Source organism: Tamandua tetradactyla, chromosome 6, assembly GCF_023851605.1.
Source record: "Tamandua tetradactyla isolate mTamTet1 chromosome 6, mTamTet1.pri, whole genome shotgun sequence".
Taxonomy (NCBI): domain Eukaryota; kingdom Metazoa; phylum Chordata; class Mammalia; order Pilosa; family Myrmecophagidae; genus Tamandua; species Tamandua tetradactyla.
In genome coordinates this window covers 158,318,776-158,344,401 of record NC_135332.1, presented here as the reverse complement: position 1 = coordinate 158,344,401, position 25,626 = coordinate 158,318,776, and the positions used below count along the sequence as shown (strand labels likewise).

The window sequence follows — 25,626 nt, the reverse complement described above, 5'->3', positions numbered from 1 at the left end:
AAATATATACTTGCATAAATAGGAACTTGATATATTAGAAGAATCCTCCTTCAGAAGATAAATAAAGATGTCAAAAGGAAAAAAAAACAGTTCATAAAATCATTAATGTGCTAGGACGGTAGTGAGGAATTACTGAACCAGAAGAGGACAAATTGGAATTGGGTACAATTTGTCTGTGGTATGCATATGTCACCCTAGAAGAGAAGGCTGGAAATTCTAAAGGAGGAATGACTAGAAATAGAGTGTATAAGGTATTTCAGTGAGGTAAATCCAACTGGTCTAGGGGATTTAGTTGACATATGATGGATAGCAGTAAAGGTTTAAGTATTTCTGAGGTTTACAAACTGAAAAAAAGAACTAGAATATAGCTATTTGAAATAAATTATAATAGGACACATTAATCTAAACGTCAAAGTAGTGTTCTGGAAGAAACAAGAAAGCTGTAAAGATATATGGGTCACATATATGAGTCAGTTTACATATGGCTTTTTTTATTTTTTATTTATTTATTTTACATGGGCAGGCACCGGGAATCGAACCCGGGTCCTCGGGCATGGCAGTGAAGCACTCTTACCTGCTGAGCCACTGTGGCCCAGCTTTTTTTATTTTCAGAAGCCATATGTAAACTGGCATTATTGGGTGTGAGTTGAGTCAATTGTAAAATAATTAATTTGCTTCTCAAATTGTTTTATTGTTAAATGGTTGTGGCCATTTACAGGCACAGCCATAAGGTGATCTCAAGAGGGAAATTATCTTTTCTGAAGCTCGTGCAATTGTGATGTAAAGTGAAATGTTAATACCACAGCCAATGGGCTTGTATTTTCAGCCTAAGTGCTTTTTAATTTTACTTCATTCAAGAAAACTGAAATGCCAGGTGACTAAAAAAAAAAAAATTACAAGCTTAAACTAATGTATAATTCTTTTGACAGATGAATGCCTTCTTACTGCTAATGTACTCATTTGTTTTACATTACATTTGGGATTGAAAGATTCACAATATCCACTAATTTAGACTCTACCATCAAACCATGATTATAAAAATAATGAGCTAAAAAAGCCTCTTTTTATTAATAAGAAGTTAAAAAAAGTTGAAGTGCCAATGAAACTGAATCCTAAGGCCCTAATAAAAAATGTTTTATCTATTCTTTAAATTAATAGAATTATTTGAATGATGTAGGAAATAGAAGGCTATCAAAATGTGCTTATGAATCTAACCCAGTTATACTGTTAGAAACGTATTGTTTATTGAGCAACTAAAATTGCATTCAAGGCTAAATGCTATGTAGAAATGTCCATAGCTCCTGCAGTTCTCTAATCCATCCTCATAGGCTTGACCATCTTCTCCATTACCTAATGAATAACTTGTGGATAGAGCCTAAGACTTTCATTTCTATAATAATGATAATCATAATGATGACAATAACAAAACTTACAAACAAACTTGAAGTATTCCTTTGAGTACTTTACAGGCAAGGAATCGCTTAATTCTCATAACAACCACAAGAGGTAGGGGCTCTTATAAAACCTGGATTCAATTCCAGTATCTGGATTCAAAGCTCATGCTCTTAACAAAACTATTATGTAATATTCCAGGGGCACATTGTCGCTACTTAGCAACTATGTTTTTAAAATGACTTGTGAAAAAATCATGAATACAAATTTTAAATGAGTGACTAAATGAAGACATAAATAAAAACAAAAGAATTACAACACTTCCTCTCATTTAGGATTTCACAATCTAAAATTAAGGATTATGTACCTACACACTTGAGTGACATCCCATTCCGCTTGTGCTTTTTCACCTTTACCCATCTGTTTTCTAACCTATGCGTTGTGTTGAACTTTAGAAACTGTAGATAGTATGGTTCTAAGAGTAATTCATTATGAGTATCTTCTGAGGCAAATATTTTCCCCCATAGAGAGAATTTCTTTAACATAAAGTGGCCGCTTCTGGGCTACAAGTATGCAGTAATACTTAAGTATAAGATTCTTCTTGAAGTAAAAAGAACCCCTTTCATATGAATGCTACACTATCAAACTTTTAAAAAGAAAATGCAAATGAGAAAATTGAAAATTTCCCCCCCGAAAACTTAAATTTCATTTTCTATCAAAATGTTTGTGATTGAATTGTTAAACTTGTTAAATTATCATTACTGCAAAAGAATTCTTTTTACTGGGTCATCTTCATTTACTTCCAGTGATTGCATACATGGTATCAAACATTTAAATCTAAATATAATTTATACCATACTTTTAAGTATACAATCTTTTATACATAATCATTATTATATCTATACTTTTCATTTTCACTGTGGAGTCCTTTTTCTTATTTCCTCTTATCTTTGCCAAGAAGTACTGTCTCAGTCTCATATTCTAAAATATGCCCTGATTCATTAAACTTAGATACCATTATACTTACTCAAAGATAGTAAAGTCACTTGTGATAGAGTTTGTACCTCTTTTGTCATTCAGACTGAGCCATTTTGAGAATCAAATGGATGCTATTCATAATTTAGCCAAGGCAAGTATATTCCAGAGCTGTCATGAATAAACCAGGATATAGGTTTTCATTTTACATGTGTTTTTCAACTCTGTGTAAGGTAATCTACCATATGGGAAAAGTGGAGACATTCATAGCTGTCTTGCTTTTCTAATGGAGTGATTTTACTATAATTACGCCCCACCATTTCTGGATATCCCGAGGACAATTTTACAGATATCTGAGTGTGACTTCTAGAGGCATACTGACTAACTAGCTACATATACATTCACTTATTAACTTATTCATTCACTCATTCATTTATATATTCATATATTCAACAAGCAATTAGTAAAATACACCACACATTGTGCTATTGTCTGGGGCTTCACTGAAAGAAACAGGATGCCTTTTCTTATGGAGTTCTTAATGTAGTGGAGAAGGACAAATGAACACACAGATGCCATATACGCTGTCTAATGATATATTAGAGTGCATAAGGAGGGTTAAGGGACTAAAATTGAGATAGGCCTAATTCAGTTTCGGTGCATGAGAAAAATATTCAGAAAATAAATTTAGCTAACTATTCACAGATTATTTTTAACTGGTCAGGGACAGATAGAAACTTACAGGCCCTGCTGCTGCCTCACAGTAAGGAGATGAATTAGCAGATCAACAACAATGTGTATGAATTACCAAATGTGACTGCTTTCCTCCTTCTTCTATCCATAGCTCCTAAGAATCTCTCTTGAGGCCCACCTTAAATAGAACAATGCAAGAAAAGAAACTCTTAGAAACTAGTTCAGCCTAGCCAAGTTGAACATTACAAAGCCAACAGCTAGATATCCTTTGTTTAATAGCCATGTGATAAATCAAAGTTATATTTTTTCTCTTGAATTTCTTTTTTTGTTGTTTTCAATTGAATTTTTTTTTCTCAGTATCTCTGTGCAAATGATGTTCATATCTTGTGTGTAGCATGTTACCATGTTTATAATTCATCTAGTATCTGTTCCATACAGTCTGTTTTTTATCCACAGCCCTCCTTCCCAGAATTCCCTGCTTTCTTGCCCTAATTGGATCAGCTATTTTCACCTGATATTCCTTATGTTTTACGTCTTTCTTTTCTTTAGCTTAGTCCTCTTGTACTAGTTCGAAACTATCATATACCCCAGAAAAGCCATGTTCTTTAATCCTCATTCAATATTGCTGGGTGGGATGGCTTGGATTGTTTCCATGGAGATGTGACCCATCCAATTGTAGGTGGTAACTTTTAGTTAGAGGTTTCCATGGAGATATGTCTCCACCCATTCAAGGTGGAGTTGCTTACTGTAATCCTTTAAGAAGGAACCATTTTGAGAAAAGCTTTACAGCCAGCAGAGCCTCCACAACCAGGAACCTTTGGAGGAAAACCCCAGGGAATCCTTATGAAATGAGAAGGGAAAGCTAGATGTCACCATGTGCCTTTCCAGCTGAGAGTAGTTCTGGATCCATTGGCTTTTCTTGAATCAGGTATCTTTCCCTGGATGCCTCAGTTTGAATATTTTCATGGCCTGAGAACTGTAAAATTGCAACTTAATAAAGTCCACTTTTTAAAAAGCTATTCCATTTCTGGGACATTGTTTTCTGGCAGCTTAAAAACAAACAATTCTGTAATGGTATATCCTCAAATAACTTCCCAAGAAAGGAATTGTAGTATGTTCAATTTCTGAAACTTGGAATCTCACACTCAAACACAAAAGCTTGTTAGATTTTCCTTGCACTGGGGTCAGTAATTTGGATGTGTATAGAATTCTATGTTCAATATTAGTATATATAAGAATTTTTAAGTCTTTGCTCCATTGCTTTTTAGCAGCAAATGCCATTGATTAAAAGCCTGAGGAAAATCTGATTCTTATGACTTTGTAGTTATAAGAGATTTCTCTCTAGAATCTCTTAAAAGCTTTTCTTTATTCTTAGTGTTTTAAAATTTCACAGGACTGTATCTAGTTTCAGGTCCTTTGTTTTCCTTCATTCATACTGCAAACACCTTGGCATACCCTTAAAATGTGAAATAGTGAGAAATTTTGTCCTATTATCTTTTCTTATTTCCTTTGAAGATGTTTCTGTTTTTTTTTCCAGAAAGGCATATTAGTTGGATAATGATTTTCTCAGACTGATTCCCTATGTATAGCTTATGCTTTTATCTCAAAGAAAAATAATTTGTGTTTTAAACAGTTCTATTATACTCCTTGAATAATCTCTCTTTCCATCTCCTTAGTTATTATTGTTTTTGTTTATTGGTATCTGATATGCTGCTAATATTCACCAATGCATGTAGGTCCATAATTGCCTGTTTGAAACATAGACTAGGCCTAATGGAATCCCTGTGAGTGGAACTATGTTAATCAAAGTCAGGCCTGACATTAAGGTGAGAGAGCAGACAAGTGGCCATTATTTGGGAAGCTCCAAATTCCTGAAGATAAAGGGTCCCTTTTGGGATTCATCATTTCTGTTATTTTTTTCCTAGACATTTTTCAAATCTTATCAGTTAAAATATCTTTCCATTATACATTTTTGTTCTGTTTTCTTTTTTATCTGCAAAATAAATACCTGGTAGATGATAAGCCTGTATCTCAGATTTTGAGAAGAAAAAGGGACATATACCTGTCTTAACCTGTTTTCCAGTGAAACAGAAACAACATGGAAAGAGAGCGAGAATGAGAGCAAAAGACAGAGAGAGAGAGATTGACTAAAGAGAGGTATTCCAAGATATCGGCTCACACATTTGTAAGGATGAGTAAGTCTGAATTCCGTAGGTCAGACACTAGAGACCGGAGATTCTGATAAAAGTGATTTTGAGGTCTTGAGTCTAAATTTCTTAAGGGACATCAGCAGAAGAGAAACTCAGGGAAAAACAGAGGGTATAGCTTCAAGGCAGAATTCCTTCTGGGACTTCTCAGTTCTTCCCATTTGAAATCCCCAATTGACTGGGTGAGACCCACCAACATTGTAGAGTGTAAGCTCCTTTAGTTAAAGTCAACTGATTGTAGATGCTAAACTCAGGACCGAAATATAGCCACAGCACCATCTAGGCCATTGTTTGACACAAACAACTGGACAACATAGCCTTGCCAAATTGACATAAAGTTAACCATCACAATATCCATTGCTGCATATACATAGTTATTATAAATCTTCTTGATCTTCATGATTGCTCACTCTTATAGACACAGTTTTGAGTTTCTTCATAAGCTGCCGTGTTTCCTGTGGAGATCTAAAGTATTGCATCCTCTGCTTTGCTTCATCTATCAATTGCCCAATTTAATTTACCTTGTTTCCAATTTTGATTTGTTTGAAATATATCTACTTAAAGAGTTCCTTCTCTTTTTAAAAGTGGAATTAATATATTTGTACATATATACATATATTCATTATTTTAACACTTTCAGAAGGAAGAAACTATAAGCATGAGTGTTTCCAGTCTATTATCTTGAGCCGAAATTCAAGTTTACCTTTAAAAAGGAATCTAAAGTTGATATGTGGAAAATAGGTTTGGACAGGTAAGGATAGAATCAAGAGACTCCATCTGAAAGACTATTTCATTAACTCAGAGAAGATACTTGTAGCTAGTACAAATGAAATTGCTGTGGATATTAATCTGCTGTGTCAGATTTAGGGTATATTTCACAACCTAGTCTGTGTTGGCTTCAGCTTGTTTCCTCATCTAGTTCTGTTGGAATTGTGAATTACTTAAAAGCATCTTCCTACTTTTTTCTCTTACATGTCTCCAGACTGCATTTTTTTTTTCAGTTTGATAAGCATGTATTTGTTAACAGGCCTTCCGTCCTTCTCCAGGATCTTTAAGCTACAAATATCTGGTCTCTTTAAGAACTCATCACTTAATCAACCTATTTTAATCATTTGTTTACTTATCTACTTCAGTTTGAAGATGGCCAGCCCCTTCTTAATCTGCGATGCTAGTTTTGTTTTTCACTCTTTGCTCTAAGGTCACATAAATTCCATCTCACTGTAACCAACTCCACTTTCAAATGTAGGGACTGTAAAAGTCTATTTCATTCCAATTTCCATTACTAGGAGACTAACATAAAATAACATAAAATTTAATATTTGGGGGAATTTTTCATTGACTTTTTATATTTTGTATTAATGTATGTCTATATTTAAATTGTTTCATTTAACAAAATTGCTTGCTGATTTTATCCATATCTATGGGTTTAGGATAGTTTAAAATACTTGCAGTATTGCTGTGAGTATCTGCAAAGTTTCAACACTGTGTAATTTCATTAGTAGGGTAAAAGAGACATCATATAAAATATAAGTTGAATACCTATTCACTGGAATTGTGATGTAATGGCCTTCTATCCATATGCATTAGGCTCTAAAGGTGAGAGCAACATGCTACAGTGCTGCATGCAGAAGTTATCACAGAGCTCCTTCAATTTGTTCTGGATATTTGCTCGATCAGCTTTGGATTCTGGATATTTCTTAAATCTTAGATCTGTTTTACATTTATAACATTTATGATGTTATTCTTGTCTTTTATAAATTGCAGTTACATTTCGTTTACTTGGTGTTAGCTCATGGCTCTCTCTAGAAAGACTATGACTCAATTGACTTCTGTGGCTCTTACCAGTTTAGCCCAAGGTATAACTTTTTCCAGTTTGGTCAATTTGAATACAATCCTTTGACTTACTCTATCATGCCAAGTCATTTGTTTCTCCTCTCCACTTTCCAAATAATAAGACAATTCAAGTAGTTAACTCATAATGAACAAGTTTCCAAATTTATCTGTTTACTTGGGTCCTTTTATATAGGACTATATATTCACTTTTTGTTTTTTGTCTTATATATGAGACACATATTAATCAATTAATTAATTCAAAGTACATTATCCAGTTTCCTAGATAACTAAACTCTAATCAAAACTGAAATATATCAAGCTGTTGCACATACTAAATAATAGTAAAAAATAATGGATTGCTTATAATGGACCGAGCACTCTGCTAAGCACTTTACACGAATTATTTAATTCAACACTCATAATACTATTAGATAAGTAATAATTTCAGCATTATTTAATGTATGATAAAACTCAAGCACTGTGTACTTGGCCAGGATGCTTATTCATTGCTACCTATTTTGGCTTTTATTACAGAAGGCTTCATACTCCTATTATCAATTTCCATATTGGGAAATATATAGCTTAAGCTTATACTAAGGTATGAAACAACCCTAAAACATACATATCTTAAAACAGCAAATGGATTGTTTCTCAATAATATGACTCATTCAATGGATATTGCTTGGAAGTTCTGTTCCACATAGTTATTCAGAGACCCAGGCTGCCAGACATGTATCTTCTCAACATGACTTCAAGCTTCACTACTGAAGTGAAAAGAGTGCAGAGAGTTCATATCTCAAGTTCTGCGCTTTACCCCATAAATGGCGTATGTCAAATTCATACACAGCTCAATTGTTAAAGTTAGTCAAACAGCTCTAGTCTTTTGCGTGCATGGAAGAAGAAAGTTCAACTAGGTCTTGAAGAAATATTTTAGAAGAAAAAAATACCATAATACCTGTGCTATTACCTTATGGATATGTTATTTTCTATATAAATTCCACAGATAAAGTACTTATAAATGGTTGAGAAAATAATCCATGTTTATGTTGTCTTTTTCACTTATCATTTCATATTTGTTCTGAATTCAAAATCTCAGATCTTACTTAAAAGCTGTGAATTATGTCACAGATTATCTATTTAAATGAATCCCTATGTTAACTGTTAAATTATTTAAATGTTTCAGTATTATTTAACAGCTACAGAGTCTTCATCAAACTCTCTCAAGGGAATATTTGACTTTCCCCATTGAAAGCAAATTGTTTTTTACGAATAATTTATTTTAATGACTTCTGTTTTTATTGCATAGAGTCCTCTGTGGTCTGTCACTTTGAGTTCTCCTTCTTCTTAGTATTTTGCTGGTAAGTCTATGATGGGGGGGGTGGAATATTGTTTTCTTCACCTACAGATAAAATAATATTCTCCAGATTGGCTAAAATTAAAAATGATTTTGCATCTGATGGGACCACAGAATCCATAAAATTGTCCACATTAAATAAGATCCCATAGCATACAGCTCAAGAGTTTCAGCATTATATCATCTCATCTCAATTCTGTAGACTATATAGCTCTTCAGAGATGGCTGATCACTTAATAAGGAACTGCTTTTATTCTAGTGGAAATTATAAGCTAATTTTAAATGACAATCTCAGAAAGCTATAAAATATATTTGAATAGCGTTATTAGTACTGATATGATTATACGCATTTGAAATAGAGAACTCATTTTGATGTATTGGATTGCCACATTATGCATAATGTTGTTTTTAAACTTTCATTTCTTTAGTCAAAGAACTAAGAATTTTCCGAGTATAAAATTTTACAGTATGGCTATTTTTTTTACTATTATGTTTCCTCAACTACATTTGGCTATCTATATTTGTTTCCTCCTTTCAATGTTCTTAAAATTTAAAAATAAGTAATGTCCCTTGCACCTGTAACATTCCATGTAGATGTCTGTAATTACATATACACTGTAGTCAGAGGAAGTTCTATTTAGAAGACAATAATTATTTTCTCTTTAAGGTTCCATGGTATGAGTAACATAAGCATAAACAGGGCAACATTTATACAGAAAAGGAAATGCCAATCTTTCTTCCAAATTAAGAAGCTGCTGTGATAAATTCATTTTAAACATGTAACTATTTTATGCCTAAAAGTCAAGAAAAGCCTCACATTGGAGGAAGACACGCTTTGTAGTGTGTTCCTGTGTTGTTCTAAAACTGGATAATAATTTTAGGGATTTAATGAAAACTCAATTTACAAATGACCTATGTAACTCATTTTTAAGCAGGGTCTATCCTACATGTAAACCAAGTATTAATAAAGATTTTGATCAAGTTTTTGTGCCATCAGAATATAAAGAAACTTTGATTTTGTACATGTCAATACCAGAACTAACATAGTTAATACGAAAGATAACCTCTTACTCCTATATTTTTATATTTTCAAATTTGAGTCAATAGTAACTTTATACTACCGTGATTTTTACTGGTATCAGTTAACAATGACTAACTAATGTCATGCAGTGAAATATCTCATTTACTTTTTTCAGATTCATCACCAAATTGCTCCCAGTTACCCCTCATGACCCACTGACTTTGCTTGACCAAATTTTAGTCAGGCTTCTCTCTACTCCAAAGGTACCTGAAATTTGACTTTCCCCTAAACTTAAGCAAGTATTACATTTCAGTAAGTCCTCTACCACTTAATAGCTCATTGCAAAAATGGGCTGAACACAAAGAGAACATTTCCTATTAGTCCATCATGATCATGCTGTCTGCTTACCTTCACTGCTTATTCACTCCCCCAAAAGTTTCTGTAAGCCCCTCTTACTTCTCCCTGTTAAAGAAAAGAAGCACTTTTTGTCCATTTAATTTTGAGATGTTTGTGTCCCATGTGATCAAAGTATTCTCCCTATTGCAATAGTCTTTTCAAATAAAGTATCTCCTTACCTAAGTCTAGATTTGTTTTTCTTCAAGATACCCAATGGTGTCATCATCATTATACTGATTTTTATCAATTAAGAAATTGCATATAGAAGAAATGAAGAATTTTAGCCAAGACACACATGTAATAACGGTGATACTAGAATTTTAATACAGGTCTGTATTGTACAGAGTTCTCTCTATTACATGGCCTCTTACTATACTGCCTCCAACTTGCTATTTTCTTATTGGAAGGATTTTCAAATTTTAAAACATTACGCAGAGCTTATTTTAAGCTTCTCATGTGTTCACCACTCTTCCTGAATTGTGGGGTTGGATCATATCAAACCACCCCTATATAGAATTGGTAGGCACATGTACTTTTCATTATTTTAACATGTTTGTTCCATTACCCAGCAATAAAGATAGCATGCCCTGGTGATGTGTTTCCTGGATGCTTAGTGGACTCTTCTGTGAAGCTTCAGCAGGTGGAATGGTTTGATACCAGAACTTCCTGTCATCTCATCCTTCAGAGTCTGGAAAGTGATCTAATATTCACTCACTAGTATTGATTAAAACTTAACAAAAGACTATGGGAAAGACACTAAATAAACCCAAATTAATAAACCTGAATCTCAGGGGATGTAATTTCAGAAATTTAGGTAAGTAAAACTTCTAAGAATGGGGGATTTCCATTTGCTCTGTTCAGATCATAACACAGAGAAATGAAAACCTAAAAGGAAATTATCTGTGCTCTCCATGAAGCATCTATCTCCAAATCCTACCACATTACACTTTCATTGTAGGACAAATGAATTTGTGATTCCCAAATTTTCAGCTGTGTATAGATACTATCTGTGGTGGTTTGAAATTGCCATTTTCTTTAATCATGATTCATATTGTAGGGTGAGATCTTTTGATTGGATTACTGCCATGGAGATATGGCATGGCCAATTATGGGTGTGAAATTTTGATTAGATGGAAATGTAAACCCACCCATTCAAGAAGGGTCATGATTAGTTTATTGGAGTCCTTAGAGAGTCCACACAGGGAAACATTTAGGAGAAAGCTTACATGCAGATGTTTGGAAATGCAAAAGTCCCAGGAGATGCTGAGAGCTGACAGAGCCAACAAAAGCTAGACAGAAACCAAAGCCCTGTATGTCTTTCCATGAGATGCTAAGGAAGCCAGAAACCAGACAGATCCACAGGAGCTGAGAGAGCTGTTTGAAACCAGAAGTCAAAAGATCAGTAGATGCCAGTCACATGCATTTCCAATGACAGAGGTTTGCCAGATGCCACCGGACTTTCTTGAGTCAAGATATCTTTCACTGGATGCCTTAGTTTGCACATTTTTGTGGCTTTAGAACTGTAAACTTGTAACTTAATAAATCCCCATTATAAAAGCCAACTATTTCTAGTATATTGCATTCTTGTAGCATTACCAATCTAAATTATATTCTGGTACTGGAGAAGTGGGGTGCTGCAATTTGCAAGTGTCAAGCATGTTGGAATGGTTTTTTAAATAGATAAGGGGAAGATTCTGGAGGAGTTGTTACGATCTTGATAGCAAAGGTCTAAAATGCTTTGAAAAGACTAATAGTAGAAATATGGACTCTAAATTTATCCCCACTGAGTCTTTAGACAGAAATAATGAATGTGTCATTGAAAACCAGAAAGAAGGTGGCTCGAGTTTTAAAGTGGCATAGAATTTGGCAAAAGTAAGTGCTAGTGTTGGATGGGAGGCAGAATTTGAGAGGTTTGAACTCGAATATTTAGGAGAAGAGATTTTCAAATTAAACATGGAAAATGCAGCCTGGCTTCTCCTTGCAGCTTATAGTAAAATGTGACAAGAAAGAATTGAACTCTTGGGTATAAAGAAACCAAAAATTGATGTTCTGGAAAATTCTGGGCTTCCAGAAAAGGACACTCTAGTGAAAAGGTCCCCATGTGATAATTTAACAAAATATGGAACAAGTTAGTCATTTCAAAAAAAGCCAGAATTGGGAATGGAGTTATCCAGAAAGGATTTATGGAAGGTCCTATTGTCTGATGGGTGTGATCCATGTACCCTGCATGGAAAACTGACAAGTTTCTTGCAAGACCTGTATAAATGGAACCACTGCCAATCTGGACTAAAAGGAAGATAAAAGTAGAAAATTGAAGGGAAAATTACTTCAAAGTCAGAACCATGGAAGATGAGGTCTGCAGACAAGAAATCTCAGGCCAGGAGAATGGACCCACCAAACTCTGTGGAAATGGTGAGCTTGCCATGAAGGCACAGGATGGGTGGAAAAGTGTTGCCACCTTGGACCTTGGAGAGGGTAGAGCACATTCCTTGAGGATTGGAAAGAACCTGGTTCCCACCCCACTATTCTGGAGGGTTTGAGTGTGTGCCCTAGAGATGGCAGGGAGTCTGGGCATGCCCCAATACTTGCAGAGGGTGGAGCCAAGAAAATTGTGGCTTCCACAATACCTGCAATGTTGTAATCCTCGTCCTAGTGTTTGGAGAGAACAAGGCCACTAAATAAGTCTTTAGAGAGAGTGGAACTGCCACTCTATCAAGCCCCAAAGATAAGTGACTCTCAGACTTTGAAGTCTAATGTAGTTTGCCATTCTGGTTTTAGGAACTGTTTGGGTCCATTGACTGCTGTATTCTTTTCAATTTCTCCCTATTGAAATAGGGACATTTATCCTATGGCTCTCCCCTCTTTGTATATTGGCAGCAAATAACTTATTCGGAGTTTTACAAGCCTACAGCCAGAGGAGAATTTTGCTTTAAGATAGACCATGCCTGTAACTGACTTTGATGAGATTTTGTACCATTCCCAACTTTATATTGCATTTGTATTGCTACTAAAATTATCTTTGTGATATTGAGATGGAATGAATCTATTTTGTATATGGAAAGAAGAGGACTTTGGGGATCTAGAGGGTTGAATGTGCTGGTTTTGGGGTTGTTATGTACCCCAGAAAAGCCAGGTTCATTTTCTTAATCCCAGTAATGTGGGAGCAGACCTATTATTTAGGATGGGACATTTTGATCAGGTTGTTTCCATGGAGATGTGATCCACCCACTTGTGGGTGAGATTTTTTCAATTAGGTTTTTTCCATGGGAATGTGACCCACACAATTGTTGGTGAGACCTTTGATCAGGTGGTTTCTATGGAGATATATCTCTGCCCATTCAAGACGGGTCTTACTTTGCTTACTGGATTCCTTTAAGAGGGAACCATTATGGAAAAAGCTCAGAGTCGAAACAGACAAAGATATTTTGAGATCCAGAAAGAAAACTTCCCTGAGGAAGCTGTTTGAAACCAGAAGCCAAAGGACCAGCAGTCACCAGCCATGTGATCACCCCTGACAGAAGTGTTCTGAACGTCATCAGCCTTTCTTGAGTCAGGGAATCTTTCTCTGGATGCCTTAGTTTTAACACTTTCATGGCCTTAGAACTATAAACCTGTAACTTAATAAATCATCTTGTAACTTAGTAAAGTCAACCCATTTCTGGTATATTGCATTCCAGCAGCATTAGCAAACCAAAACAGTGTTTATAGTAATAGTTACCACAGAATTGTTTTCTGAAGACTTCTACCAGTGCATCTTTGCAATAAGAAGAGACTATAAATCAGTATTTGTAATTGTAAATTAATTGACTCAATATCAAAATATATATTAGGTGTGCTATTCACCATGTCACTACTTTAAAAGCTAATGCTCTAAAACTAATGTTATAATCCCTATCTTTAAGGTCCTCTGAATCTAGTGATAAATATAGAGACAAGTAATATAGACACAAAAACCAGATTATCAAAAGTCTATGGGGGCAGTGCATCAATGGCTCAGTGGCAGAATTCTTGACTGCCATGCTGGAGACCTGGGTTCGATTCCCGGTGCCTGTCCATGTCAAAAAAAAAAAAAGTCTATAGGAACATAGAAGTGGACTTTTTCTTTTTTTGTTCTTGAAATTGAAATTATATACAAAGCATAGATAAAATTTAAGAAGTTATAGCTTCATATAAACTATGTGACCTCAAATTTGTTATTGATTTAATTGAAAATTATTATACATATCTAAATCATATATTTAAATATTATAGCAGTATTTTAAGCATTTTTGTCTTTAAACTGTGATCTTTAATATCATATGAACTTATTTTTCATTCGTCAATTAAATGAATATTATTTGTTTACTTTAAAACAAATGGCACTTTTGTTATTGTATTAATTAATTAATTCATCCATTCAAGTAAAATTTATTAATGTCTGCTCTGTGGTGCTCGAATTTTTCTCTATTACAGGCAATTATAAATTATTTTAAATAAATATAGTTATTGAAAAATAGTTAGAAATATAATTAACCCATACCTACCTTTATTGCTAATCAGGTAAAAGTCAATTTTCTAACAAAGAGAAGACCTCAAGACTACAGTGCAAAAACAAAAGGGGAACTTTACTGATATATTCAGAAACAATAAAACTCCAGGACTGCCTTTTAAACTGTGATAGTTCGGAAAATATAAGTGAAGCTTTTACATTTAGATTTAGCAATGTGATATTAAAATTGTGACGAGGTTCGTTTTTATGTATAAAAACTTTTATTTGCCACTAGTGGCAAGGGCTCCTACCCTCAAAATATAAATGCATAAATTAAGTGGAGTTTCAAGAATGTGAAATAATTGTATTTAGACCAGAAAAGTACACCAAACTGCAAGCTAGCTCTAAATATTGAATGGTAAAATATTATTTTCAAAAGAACAATCACTTTTTCAGAGAAATGATTTTGCAATGTAAACAATAGACAACTGACAAATCCAAAGGTAGTGTATTTTCCCAAGGGTATATTAGCTTTAAATTGATCATACTATTCATTTTTGGAATGAAAAGGAAACACTCTAATGGTGATTGGGTATGTGATATTGAAAGGATTACACTTCGGGGTTTTTAAGCAAATGGAACTAAAGAAATTAACACATAGATACAAGTAAAATTTATTATAAGGTATGCTGATTTGAAAGGATGCATGTTCCCTAGAAAAGCCATGTTTTAATCTAAATCACATTTCTATAAAGGCAGAATAATATCTATTCAATACTGTATGTTTTAAGCTGTAATCATCTCATCTCCCTGGAGATGTGATGTAATCGAGAGTGGTTGCTAAACTGGATTGGGTGATGACATGTCTCCACCTATTCGGGTGGGTCTTGATTAGTTTCTGAAGTCCTATAAAAGAGGAAACATTTTGGAGAATGGAAGAAATTCAGAGAGAGCAGAGAATGCTGCAGCACCACGAAGCAGAGAGTCCATGAGCCAGCAGCCTTTGGAGATGAAGAAGGAAAATGCCTCCTGGGAGGTGTTCCTTCATGAAACAGGAAGCCAGGAGAGAAAGCTAGCAGATAACGCAGTGTTTGCCATGTGCCCTTCCAGCTGAGAGAGAAACTTTGACTGTGTTCGCCATGTGCCCTTCCACTTGAGAGAGAAACCCTGAACTTCATCAGCCTGCTTGAACCAAGGTATATTTCCCTGGATGGTTATCTTTGATTGAACATTTCTATAGACCGTTTTTAGTTGGGACATTTTCTCGGCCTTAGAACTATAAATGAGCAACTTATTAAATTCCCCTTTTTAAAAGCCACTCCGTTTCTGGTATATTGCATTCCAGCAGCTAGCAAACTAGAACAAAAGGATATGAATAATGTGAGGTAATCTGCAACCTAGAAGGTTATAAAATAATAGGAAAGAAAAATAGTTTCTACTAGCCACTATAGCATCATCCTCGGCATAAATTAGCTTCTGTTGGTTCATATTTAAATTCTAGGAAAAGATAATTTTACTGGAACAACTTGGGCCATATGTTCTCCTTTCATTCAAGAGAAGATAGATGTGGTAGTTCATGATCGAAAGTGAAGTAAACTGATGAAGAAGTAGGAACTTGAATTTAATCAACTCAATTATCTCTTTGATCTTTTAAGTAATAGTTGCACTATATTTTTGCTTGTCCAGTAGTAAACCAAAATGAAAACAACTTTAAACTAAATTCTATCTGGCATTCTTTCCAGTTTTTGAAACTGTGCCTGCATTTAAGGTATTCTTCACAGGGACATCATTGTGATTGACCAAACAAACAAGTAAAAGAAAGCCAAAAAAGGAAAAGACAAGAAAAATTACTAAACAGGGAAGGAGTAATTTACCAAAATCAAAGAAAAAGAAAAGAAAAAGTTGTTATTACCAAGAGAGAGGTGTTAATTGAAAGAACAGGAAAAATCATGTAAATTCATTACAGATATTTGAGTTGGTGAGAGACAATTAGGATGTTCATTTAAATTCCAAATATATTTGTAGGGTGCGTTTCCATATGAGACAAGTTGAAATAGTATAAGCCCTGGAGAAGAGGCTACATCTCCCATATGGAAGTTTTCTGTGTTGAACCACCCATCCAGACTGACCTCTGAATTAAGTTGCCATATGGAATCTCGCCAAGGCATGCTCTTCCTGGGATGGTTTACTTGTAAATAGTGAATATTATCACTTCTGCTTGTCAACAATGTCAGTCCCCAAATAAATGAATGTCAGTGCATTAATCTACAGTGAGCAATACAAAATATGTTTTATTTAAATCACATTTTAAGTTTCCAAAGTTTTTTCTCTCAATGTGTACTCCATCAAAATTATATCTGCTGTTCCTTTGCTGGCCTCTTTTGTCAAGTTTTAGACATTTCTTAAAAACCTAAATCAAAATGAAACAATGAATTTTTTCAGGATGTATTCCTGCATCTTTACCTTACTCAAAAAACCTGCTAAATGTATCATGTTACTGGCTTAATTGTTTCTATAAATAGGCTAGTCTTACTGGGCACCTTATTATATTTTAACTTAAATAAAAATTGTGTATAATAGAAAGTCCAAAAAATATTATTCCCTTAATTGACATATTGGAAGTCATCAAAATAAGTAGAAAGGTTTTTTTGGCAAAGGAGGGCTTGGTATAGCCTATCAAATTCTACCACATATTTAGTTACAGATAATGATGACAAAGGTGATGAATCATAATAAAACGATACAGGTGAAGCAATTTTCCCAAAGAAGCTGCTACTCTTTAAGCTGGTGTAAAATAAAGAGCAGATTTTTAATGGGCCAATAATTTAAACTCAATATGCATCCAAAATTCAAAATTGCCTTTGTAGTTTCTTTCACTTCTGACTAAAAGTTAAAGCTGATTTTTCTTCAAGTTTGTCAGGCCATATGAATTTTGATAATGAGTTTGAGCTTTCTTTAGAACTATAAAAAATGCAAGTCCAGAAACTACAATTTTCTTGTACGGGAAAAGCACTTTAGTCATCTACCTGCTGGTCAACACAAGACTGTGAATAAAAGGATCTGGCACACAGTCCTGCAAATAAAATACTGAGTGTTTTCTTCAGAATTGAAGAGGAAAAATATAAACTTGACTTGTGAGACTTTGAGAATATAAATTAAGGTCTGTGAATACTACTCTAATTACTTGGCCAATTTCTAGCAATTTTTATGCTGTGGTGAAATGTTGAAAGTGGCAGGAGTACCAATCAGTCAGTTCTGGATTTAAATCTTTACTCTCTATTAGCTGTGTGTTATCACAGCATCGGTCTTGTATTTTCATTATGCATAATAGTGATTAAAGCACTAATAACAGTAGTCAGTGAAATAATAAAATAACCTGTCAAGGATCCCAATGATCTTCAGAAATTTAGCTATAAACACCATAAAGTTATACATTGTTACAACAGCAGGAACACAATGAGTCTATACAAAATAAATTGCAATTCTAGTCATGCCAAATTAAAGCAAAACTGAATTTTAATGATAATATTTGATTCTGTGATTTTTAATAACAAAAATAAACTAATGAATGAAATGACTTGGATTGGAGGTAATATTAAAACAAACATATTTATGTTGATCTGAAGGGAAAACTTAAATATCCATATGATGTGTTCTGAGATGGTAAAGGGAAGTGCTACTGAATTCACCAAGAACTAATCTTATTTCCACAACCATACAATGTCTTAAACTCTACCAGTAGTGGGGTAAGACATTATGTGAATCCAGCAGTGTCTGTGCTTTCGATTGTAAATGAAACTGGGATTTGAACGAGCTTCTATCACATACCTCTTCTATTGCATGCACTGCAATATTGTCAGACTTTTGTTCATCTTTTAAAATAAAGAAGCATGTGGATTTTACTTAAATTGCACTAGAAGATCCTATATGATATATTTTTTCAGGAAATAGAATGTTATAGTAGTGGTTCTTAGTGGGAATGGGGAAACTTAATGTATAGGCTTTAAAGAAATTAGGGACCTGAAAATCTAGGTTCACTTACGCTTTCCAAGATTCCTGATGAAACTACTAAAAGAAAAAAAATACGGAGTAAATTTGGAAATGGTCTTTGAAATATTATAACCTTAACTCCAACTTAGCTTTTATATTATTGTAACTTTTGCTGTAAAATACAAACAGAAACTGATTGAATGGAATCTTAACTAGGTCTTCATCTCTTTTCAGACTATTCAGCAAATATGTGTAAGCCGTTTCATCAAACATTATCAGCACACGCTATCTTAGAGGAAGAAAGAATAAAAACAAATTTAAAGATTTAAATGAATGCAGCAGGCCTTTCAGAGGTTGTCTCCTCTGAACTGACAACCACAGCCTATCTACATTTATCCCTTCTGTTATTTGTATTTCTTTTGAAATTTAAATTCAAAATGTTTTATCAGCAGAAGCAGTTGTAACAGCAGCAGTAGCAACCATTTGGCAATTATTTTATTGGAGATGGTATATCTGACAAATGATTTCATTTATGCAGCACATCTTTCTTTACTTCCCTTCTACCCAGGAGACCAAGAACTGTAGGCATTCAATAAATGTGTGGTTATATATTATGTCTCTCATCCCCACCACCTCAAAAACAGGAAATTCTCCGATATCTTAATGGCCCACATTCAATTTAAATTTAGCAATGCGAACCATATGACAGCTCCATGGCCTCTTTAGAGACTCTCAAGTCCTCTCCACCAACTTTACACTGGTTCATTTTACTTTAAATGCCAGCAAAGGGTAAGAGAATACATTTTAAATGGCTGGAGTGACTCTTCTATCAGCTTTAGATTATTGGTTATTGCTAGCCCACGGAGTTCACAACATACACGCAGTCCATTCAGTGGGCAGACTAATGAGGATGGCCCCACGGTCTGCCTTCCCAACAGTTCCCATTGAGCTCAGCTCTGTGGGATCCTCACAGTAATGTACTGTTTAAATGGATTTGTCTCTATGTGATTCTGTCCAGGATCTTTCTTAGAAGTAACTGTACTTTAAGTTTCAAGTTAAAATGACAAAGATGATCTTCAAGATTATCTAATCAAAATGGGAATGAACCTTAGGCACAATCATTACTTAAATCATGCCATTGCAGATGCTATAATGCAAAACTCAGGAAAATGATGCAAATGTGAAATTTTATAAATATATCAATTTTAGGAGAACAGAAATAAAAGCAGGTATCATGGCCAACCTAATATTTCACAGAAGCTGGAGCGATAATTTAATAAACTCTGCATTTTACAGATAAAGCCTCAAATAATGATGTTTCTGACTTCTTATGAGCAATTAAACTGTGTGCCACTATTTTAATTAATTGCTATGAAATTTCAATAGCTCAATATTAACAGCAATAGAACTATAGAAATTTCCCATAAAATTCAGCATGTAATTCTCTGAACTTGGTTTTCAACATGTTTTTTGTAGTAACTGGTGGTATTTTAATAACAAACTACCAATCAAATAAGAATGTGGCATTGAAAACTGTAATATAATAAAAAAGAAAAAAATCAATGAAACTATCCAATAATTTTTGATATTATGATTTAATAACAGCATCAAGAAGTATAACTGTAATTAGATTTAAAGGGTGACTATTCTGATCTTGGAGATGATAGTAAAATTTATTGAATACAAAAATAATAGCTATTTCTTCTCCATTGTCACTATTTAACAAAGATGTTATCTTTCTAGGGAGATTTTTCTAAAAATTGCCACCAAAGAAGCAGAAAGATCATTAGAAACCTTCTGGGATAATTTTGAAGCAACTGCTGGGGAAGTCATGGACGTATGCCCGGCAGCCATGTCTAAGTCCTCACTTACCCCAGTCCCTCCCACATTTCCACATTGGACTTCTTTAATCTTCTACTGGGCAACAACGTTTCAATTTGTTTCATTTCCACAACCTGCGGGAGATGTTAAATCTAATGAAAAGGCCCAACTAGACCTTAAACATGGAAACCTAGGAATAAGCAATCCCGGACGTTAATCAAGATAGGAATTCTCATTGTCAGAGCCCCTTTATCCTGGGGTGGATAAATAACCACACTCAAGCAGCATAGATCTGTCTCGCTCCTAACCCAAAGTGGGGCCCTGATCCAAGCAAATTTTGGCCACCTTAGGAGACAGGCCACAATGGGATTTCCCCTGCTGTTTTGGACCCTCTATGCTGTGCAAGTAATAAAGAGGTAATTTGCTGAAAGTTTCTATTGTGCCCTGAGCCTGTGTGCTAATTACACTTGGTGTAGCACCTTGCTCCACAGCAACCAATTTTAGGAATAAGCTTAGGATAGGAAAAATAAATATAAACATATTCTAAATGACTTTTTCTCTTCTCTCCGATTCTAAGATCTAGTTTTGAAAAGACAACCTACTGCATTCTTAAAAATAAACCTTGGATTTCTCATGCAAAATTAAGTATATAAGTTTATGGATTAGTGTTAGGAGTCAGGTGTAAGGGAATTGTAAAGCCTTAAAAAATGAGTCTCTCATATTTTATAATGCCTAATAATAAGCTTCATGCTCAATGCATTACAAATTAATTTTATTTTGAATAAAAATATCACCAAAAGATTTAGAAAAGCATAGGCTACTGGGAAGCTTATTGAGCTTGGAATTAGAAGTTCTGAATCTCTTTCCAGATTCTGGCATGGAAAATAGTTAAAGCTTATAATTATGAATAAATCATAATGTGGAACAAAACCGAAATTCTGGAGCAAAAAGTACAATTACTGAAATAAAGATTTCAATAGAAGGATTCAACAGCAGATTTGGGCAGGCAGAATAAAGGATAAGTAAACATGAAGATGAAACAATCAAAATTATACAGTCCAAAGAGTAGAAGAAAAAAGATTGTTGAAAAATGAGCACAGCCTAAGGAATCTGTGGGATACCATAAAGCATACCAACATTTGCATAATGAGTCCCAAAAGTAAAACTGAGAAAGAAAGAGCAGAAAAAAATATTTGAAGAAATAATGGCTAAAAATGTCCCACAATCAGGGTAAGCTCAAAGAGAGCCACAGTAAGAAGCATTATAATTAAATTGTCAAAATCCAAAGACAAAGAGAGAATCTTGAAAACTGCAAGACATAATCACCTCATTGCCTACCAGAGATCTTAAACAGGTTAACATCCAATTAGTAATTAAAAATCATGGAGGCAAAAAAAAGAAGGAATGAAATATTTAAAGTGCTGGGTTAAAAAAAACAACACAAAAATAAACAAAAACTCTTTCAACCACTAATACCACATCCAGCATAATTGTCTTAAAATTAAGGGACAATTTAAGATGTTTGCAGGTAAATGAAAGCTGAGGGAGCTCATTATCACTGTATATTCCCTATAAGAAATGCTAAAAAGATTTGTTCAAGTTGAAAGGCTAGGATCTTAGACACTAACCTGAGGCTGTATAAAGAAATAAAGAACTCAAATACAGATAATTATATGAGTATATTTAAATGCCAGCATTACTGAATTTTTCATTTGTAACATCATTTTATTGTCTCTTACATGGCTTAAAATGCAAATGTATATACTACAATCATAAAGCTATGTTATCAGACTCAAAATGTATAAAAATGGAACTTGTGACAAGAACAGTATAAAGGGGAGTGATGGAGGGATCCAGGAGCAGAATGCGTATAACATATCAAAGAAAAGTAGTTACCAATATAAACTAAATTGTAATTGATTGAGGACATAATGTAAACCAGAAAGTTACCACAAGAAAAAAATCTAAAAATAAAAATAAACAAAAAGAAATTGGAGATGTTTCAAAACATTTCACTAGAAAAGACCATATAAATGAAAAATAAAGCGCAGATGGAGGAAAGTGGGGACAAAGATATATGCCCAAAACAAAGAAAAAGCAATTACTGAAATGGCATTAATAAATCTTGCCTTATTGGTAATTATCTTAAGTGCAAATGGATTAAACTCTATAATCTAAAGACAGAGACTTGCAGACTGGATAAAAAGGTGTCATCCAACTATATGCTGCCTAGGAGAGACTCATCTTAGGTCTGGAGACACAATAAGGTACAAATGAAAGAATGAAAAATTAAGAAAACAATTCAATTTATAATAGCATGTTAAAAATAAGAATATAGGAAGAAATGTAATCAAAGCAGTGAAAAACATGTACACTGAAAACTAAAAATACTGCAGAAGGAAATTATAGAAGACAGAATAAAAGGCAAGACATCTTTTATTCATGGATTAGAAAGGTCAATATTGCTAAGATATCCATGTTACCCAAACCAAAGATTTAATGCAATACCCATAAAAATTCCAAAATCTCTTTTTTTCTGAAAAGGAAAAGCCAGTCCTCAAATGCATATAGAATTGAAAGGGGCCCTGAATAGCCAAGACAATTTTGAAAAAAAAAAAAAAACAAGAAGAAGAACAAAGTTGGAGAACTATATTTCCTGGTTTCAAAACTTACTACAAAGCTATAGTAAACAAAAGAAAATTATAATATTAGACATATAGTGCAATGGAGTAGAACTGAAAGCCCAGAAATAGTATTACACATCTATCGCCAATCGACATTTTTTTATAAGGATGTCATATATATACAACTGGGAAGAATTGTCTCTTCAACAAATGATGCTTGGAAAACTGGGTGCCTAAAATTGGAAGAATGAATTTGGACTCCTATACCATAACATATGAAAAAAATAACTAAAAATGGATCAAGCACTTACACATAAGAGCTAAATGACAAAATTCTCAGAATGTAGCGTAGGAGCAAATTTTCATAAACTTGGAAACAACAAGGGCAACAGAAGGATGATAAAGATTTTTAAATATTAAGCACTTCTGTTCACTGTTCTGCTTTAAATAAAACATATTCTGAATTGCTTATTGTAGATTAATGCACTGACATTCAGATATTTGGGGACTGACATTGTTGACAAGCAGAAGTGATAATATTAATTATTTAGAAGTAAACTATCCCAGGAAGAGCATGCCTTGGCGAGATTCCATATGGCAACTTAATTCAGAGGTCAGTCTGGATGGGTTGTTCAACATAGAAAACTTCTATATGGGAGATGTAGCCTTTTCTCCAGGGCTTATACTATTTCAACTTGTCTCATATGGAAAAAGCACCCTACAATTATATTTGGAATTTGAATGAACATCCTAATTGTCTCTCACCAACTCAAATATCTATAATGAATTTACATGATTTTTCCTGTTCTTTCAATCAACACCTCTCTCTTGGTAACAAGAATTTTTTTAATTTTCTTTTTCTTTGATTTTGGTAAATTACCCCTTCCCTATTTGGTAATTTTTCTTGTCTTTTCTTTTTTTGGCTTTCTTTTGTTTGTATGATCAATCACAATGATGTCCCTGTGAAGAATTCCTTAAATGCAGGCACAGTTTCAAAAACTGGAAAGAATGCCAGGTAGAATTTAGTTTAAAGTTGCTTTCATTTTGGTTTACTACTGGGCAAGCAAAAATATAGTGCAACTATTATTTAAAAGATCAAAGAGATACTTGAGTTGATCAAATTCAATTTCCTACTTCTTCATCAGTTTACTTCACTTTCAATCATGAACTACCACATCTATCTTCTTTTGAATGAAAGGAGAATATATGGCCCAAGTTGTTCCAATACAATTATCTTTTCCTAGAATTTAAATATGCACCAACAAATCTAATCCAATCTTGTGTAGCAGACCCATTATGGGTAGGATCATTTGATTAGGTTGTTTCTATAGAGATATGACCCCACCCATTCAAGGTGGGTCTTATCCTTTTACTGCAATCCTCCCTGATGAGAATAAAAAGGCAGAAAACATAGACAGAGTTCAGAGCTGACACAGAAGCAGAGAAATGAAATCAAGTCACAGACATTTGGAGATGCTAATTCAGAGTTTTCCCTGAAGAAACTAAGTGAGGACCCACAGACACTTAGAGAGAAAGCCACTGGAATCAGAAGCTGAAAACAATGAGAGAAAGGACCAGCTGACACCAGTCACATCCTTTCTCAGTTAACAGAGGAGATCTGGACTCTGGTGGCCTTTTTTTGAAGTCTAGGTATCTTCTCTGGATGTCTTCATTTGGACATTTTCATGGCTTCAGAACTGTAAATTTGTAACCTAATAAATCCCCATTTGTAAAAGCCAATACATTCCTGCTATATTACATTCTGGCAGCATTAGCAAACCAAAACAGATTTTGGTGCCAGAGAAGATGAGTTCTGTGATTTGCAAATACCAAAACTGCTGGCACAGATTTATAAATGGATAAGGGGAATATTCTGGAAGAGTTGTAAGAAGCATAAAAGGAAATGCCTAGACTGCTTTGGAGAGACTTGGTAGAAATGTGGACTCTAAAGAAATTTCTGATGAGGACTTATACAGAAATGATGACTGTTGCAAACTGGAAGAAAGACAACCCCTGTTTTAGAGTGGCAGAAATGTTGGCTGAAAGGTTAAAAATTTGAAAGTGATGATCTGGGATACTTAGCTGAATAGATATCCAAATGAAATGTGGAAAATGCAGCCTGGTTTCCTCTTCAAGCTTATAGTAAAATGTGACAGGAAAGAGATAAGCTGAGAAATGATGGTCTGGAAAATTCTAAGCTTTTGGATAATGAATTTTCAGAGGATAATGCCCCATGTGAAGACTTAACCAGATATGCCAGGTTTGGAAATGGAGTTTTCCAGGAAGGATTTGTGGAAAATCCTATTGTCTTATGGTTGTGATCCCCATATTCTGCATGGAAAACCAACAAGAGTGTTGCAGGATCTGTAGAAATGGAACCATTGCTAGTTTGAACTTAAAAGTACAGAAAAGGGACAAATTGAAGACAAAATGACTTCAGAGACAGAACCATAGAAGCTAAGATCTGGATCCAGGAAATCTCAGACCAGGAGAGTGGATCCACTCATGCATTTGGAGATGGTGAGTTTGCCCCAGAGGCAGAGGGTGGGCAGAAAATTGTTGCCACCACAGGGCCTTAGAGAGGGTGGAGCACATTATTGGGATTGGGGAGAGCCTGGCCACCACCCCATTATTCTGAAGAAATTGAGCTTGTGCCCCTGAGATGGTAGAGGGTCTAGATGCCACTCAGATGCTTGAGAAGGGTGGGTCTGACAACAAGGTGGTCTCCCCAATGTTGCAACCTACATCTCAGTATTTGGAGAGAACAGGGCTTCTGTGTAGGCCCTTGGAAAAGATAGAACTGTCTGTCTCTAAAACAACAAGATAAAATATTATTCTATAAATGATTATCA

The 25,626-nt window shown here is 34.4% G+C and overlaps 1 long non-coding RNA gene across 1 annotated transcript in view; it reads right to left on the bottom strand.

The window, feature by feature from the left end:
- LOC143686456 (uncharacterized) overlaps positions 1 to 25,626 on the bottom strand; it is a 156,420-nt gene that overhangs the window by 70,668 nt on the left and 60,126 nt on the right. The window contains exon 2 of the long non-coding RNA XR_013177165.1: positions 9,884 to 9,937. This is a non-coding gene — a long non-coding RNA (uncharacterized LOC143686456). The remainder of the gene's footprint in view (positions 1 to 9,883; positions 9,938 to 25,626) is intronic.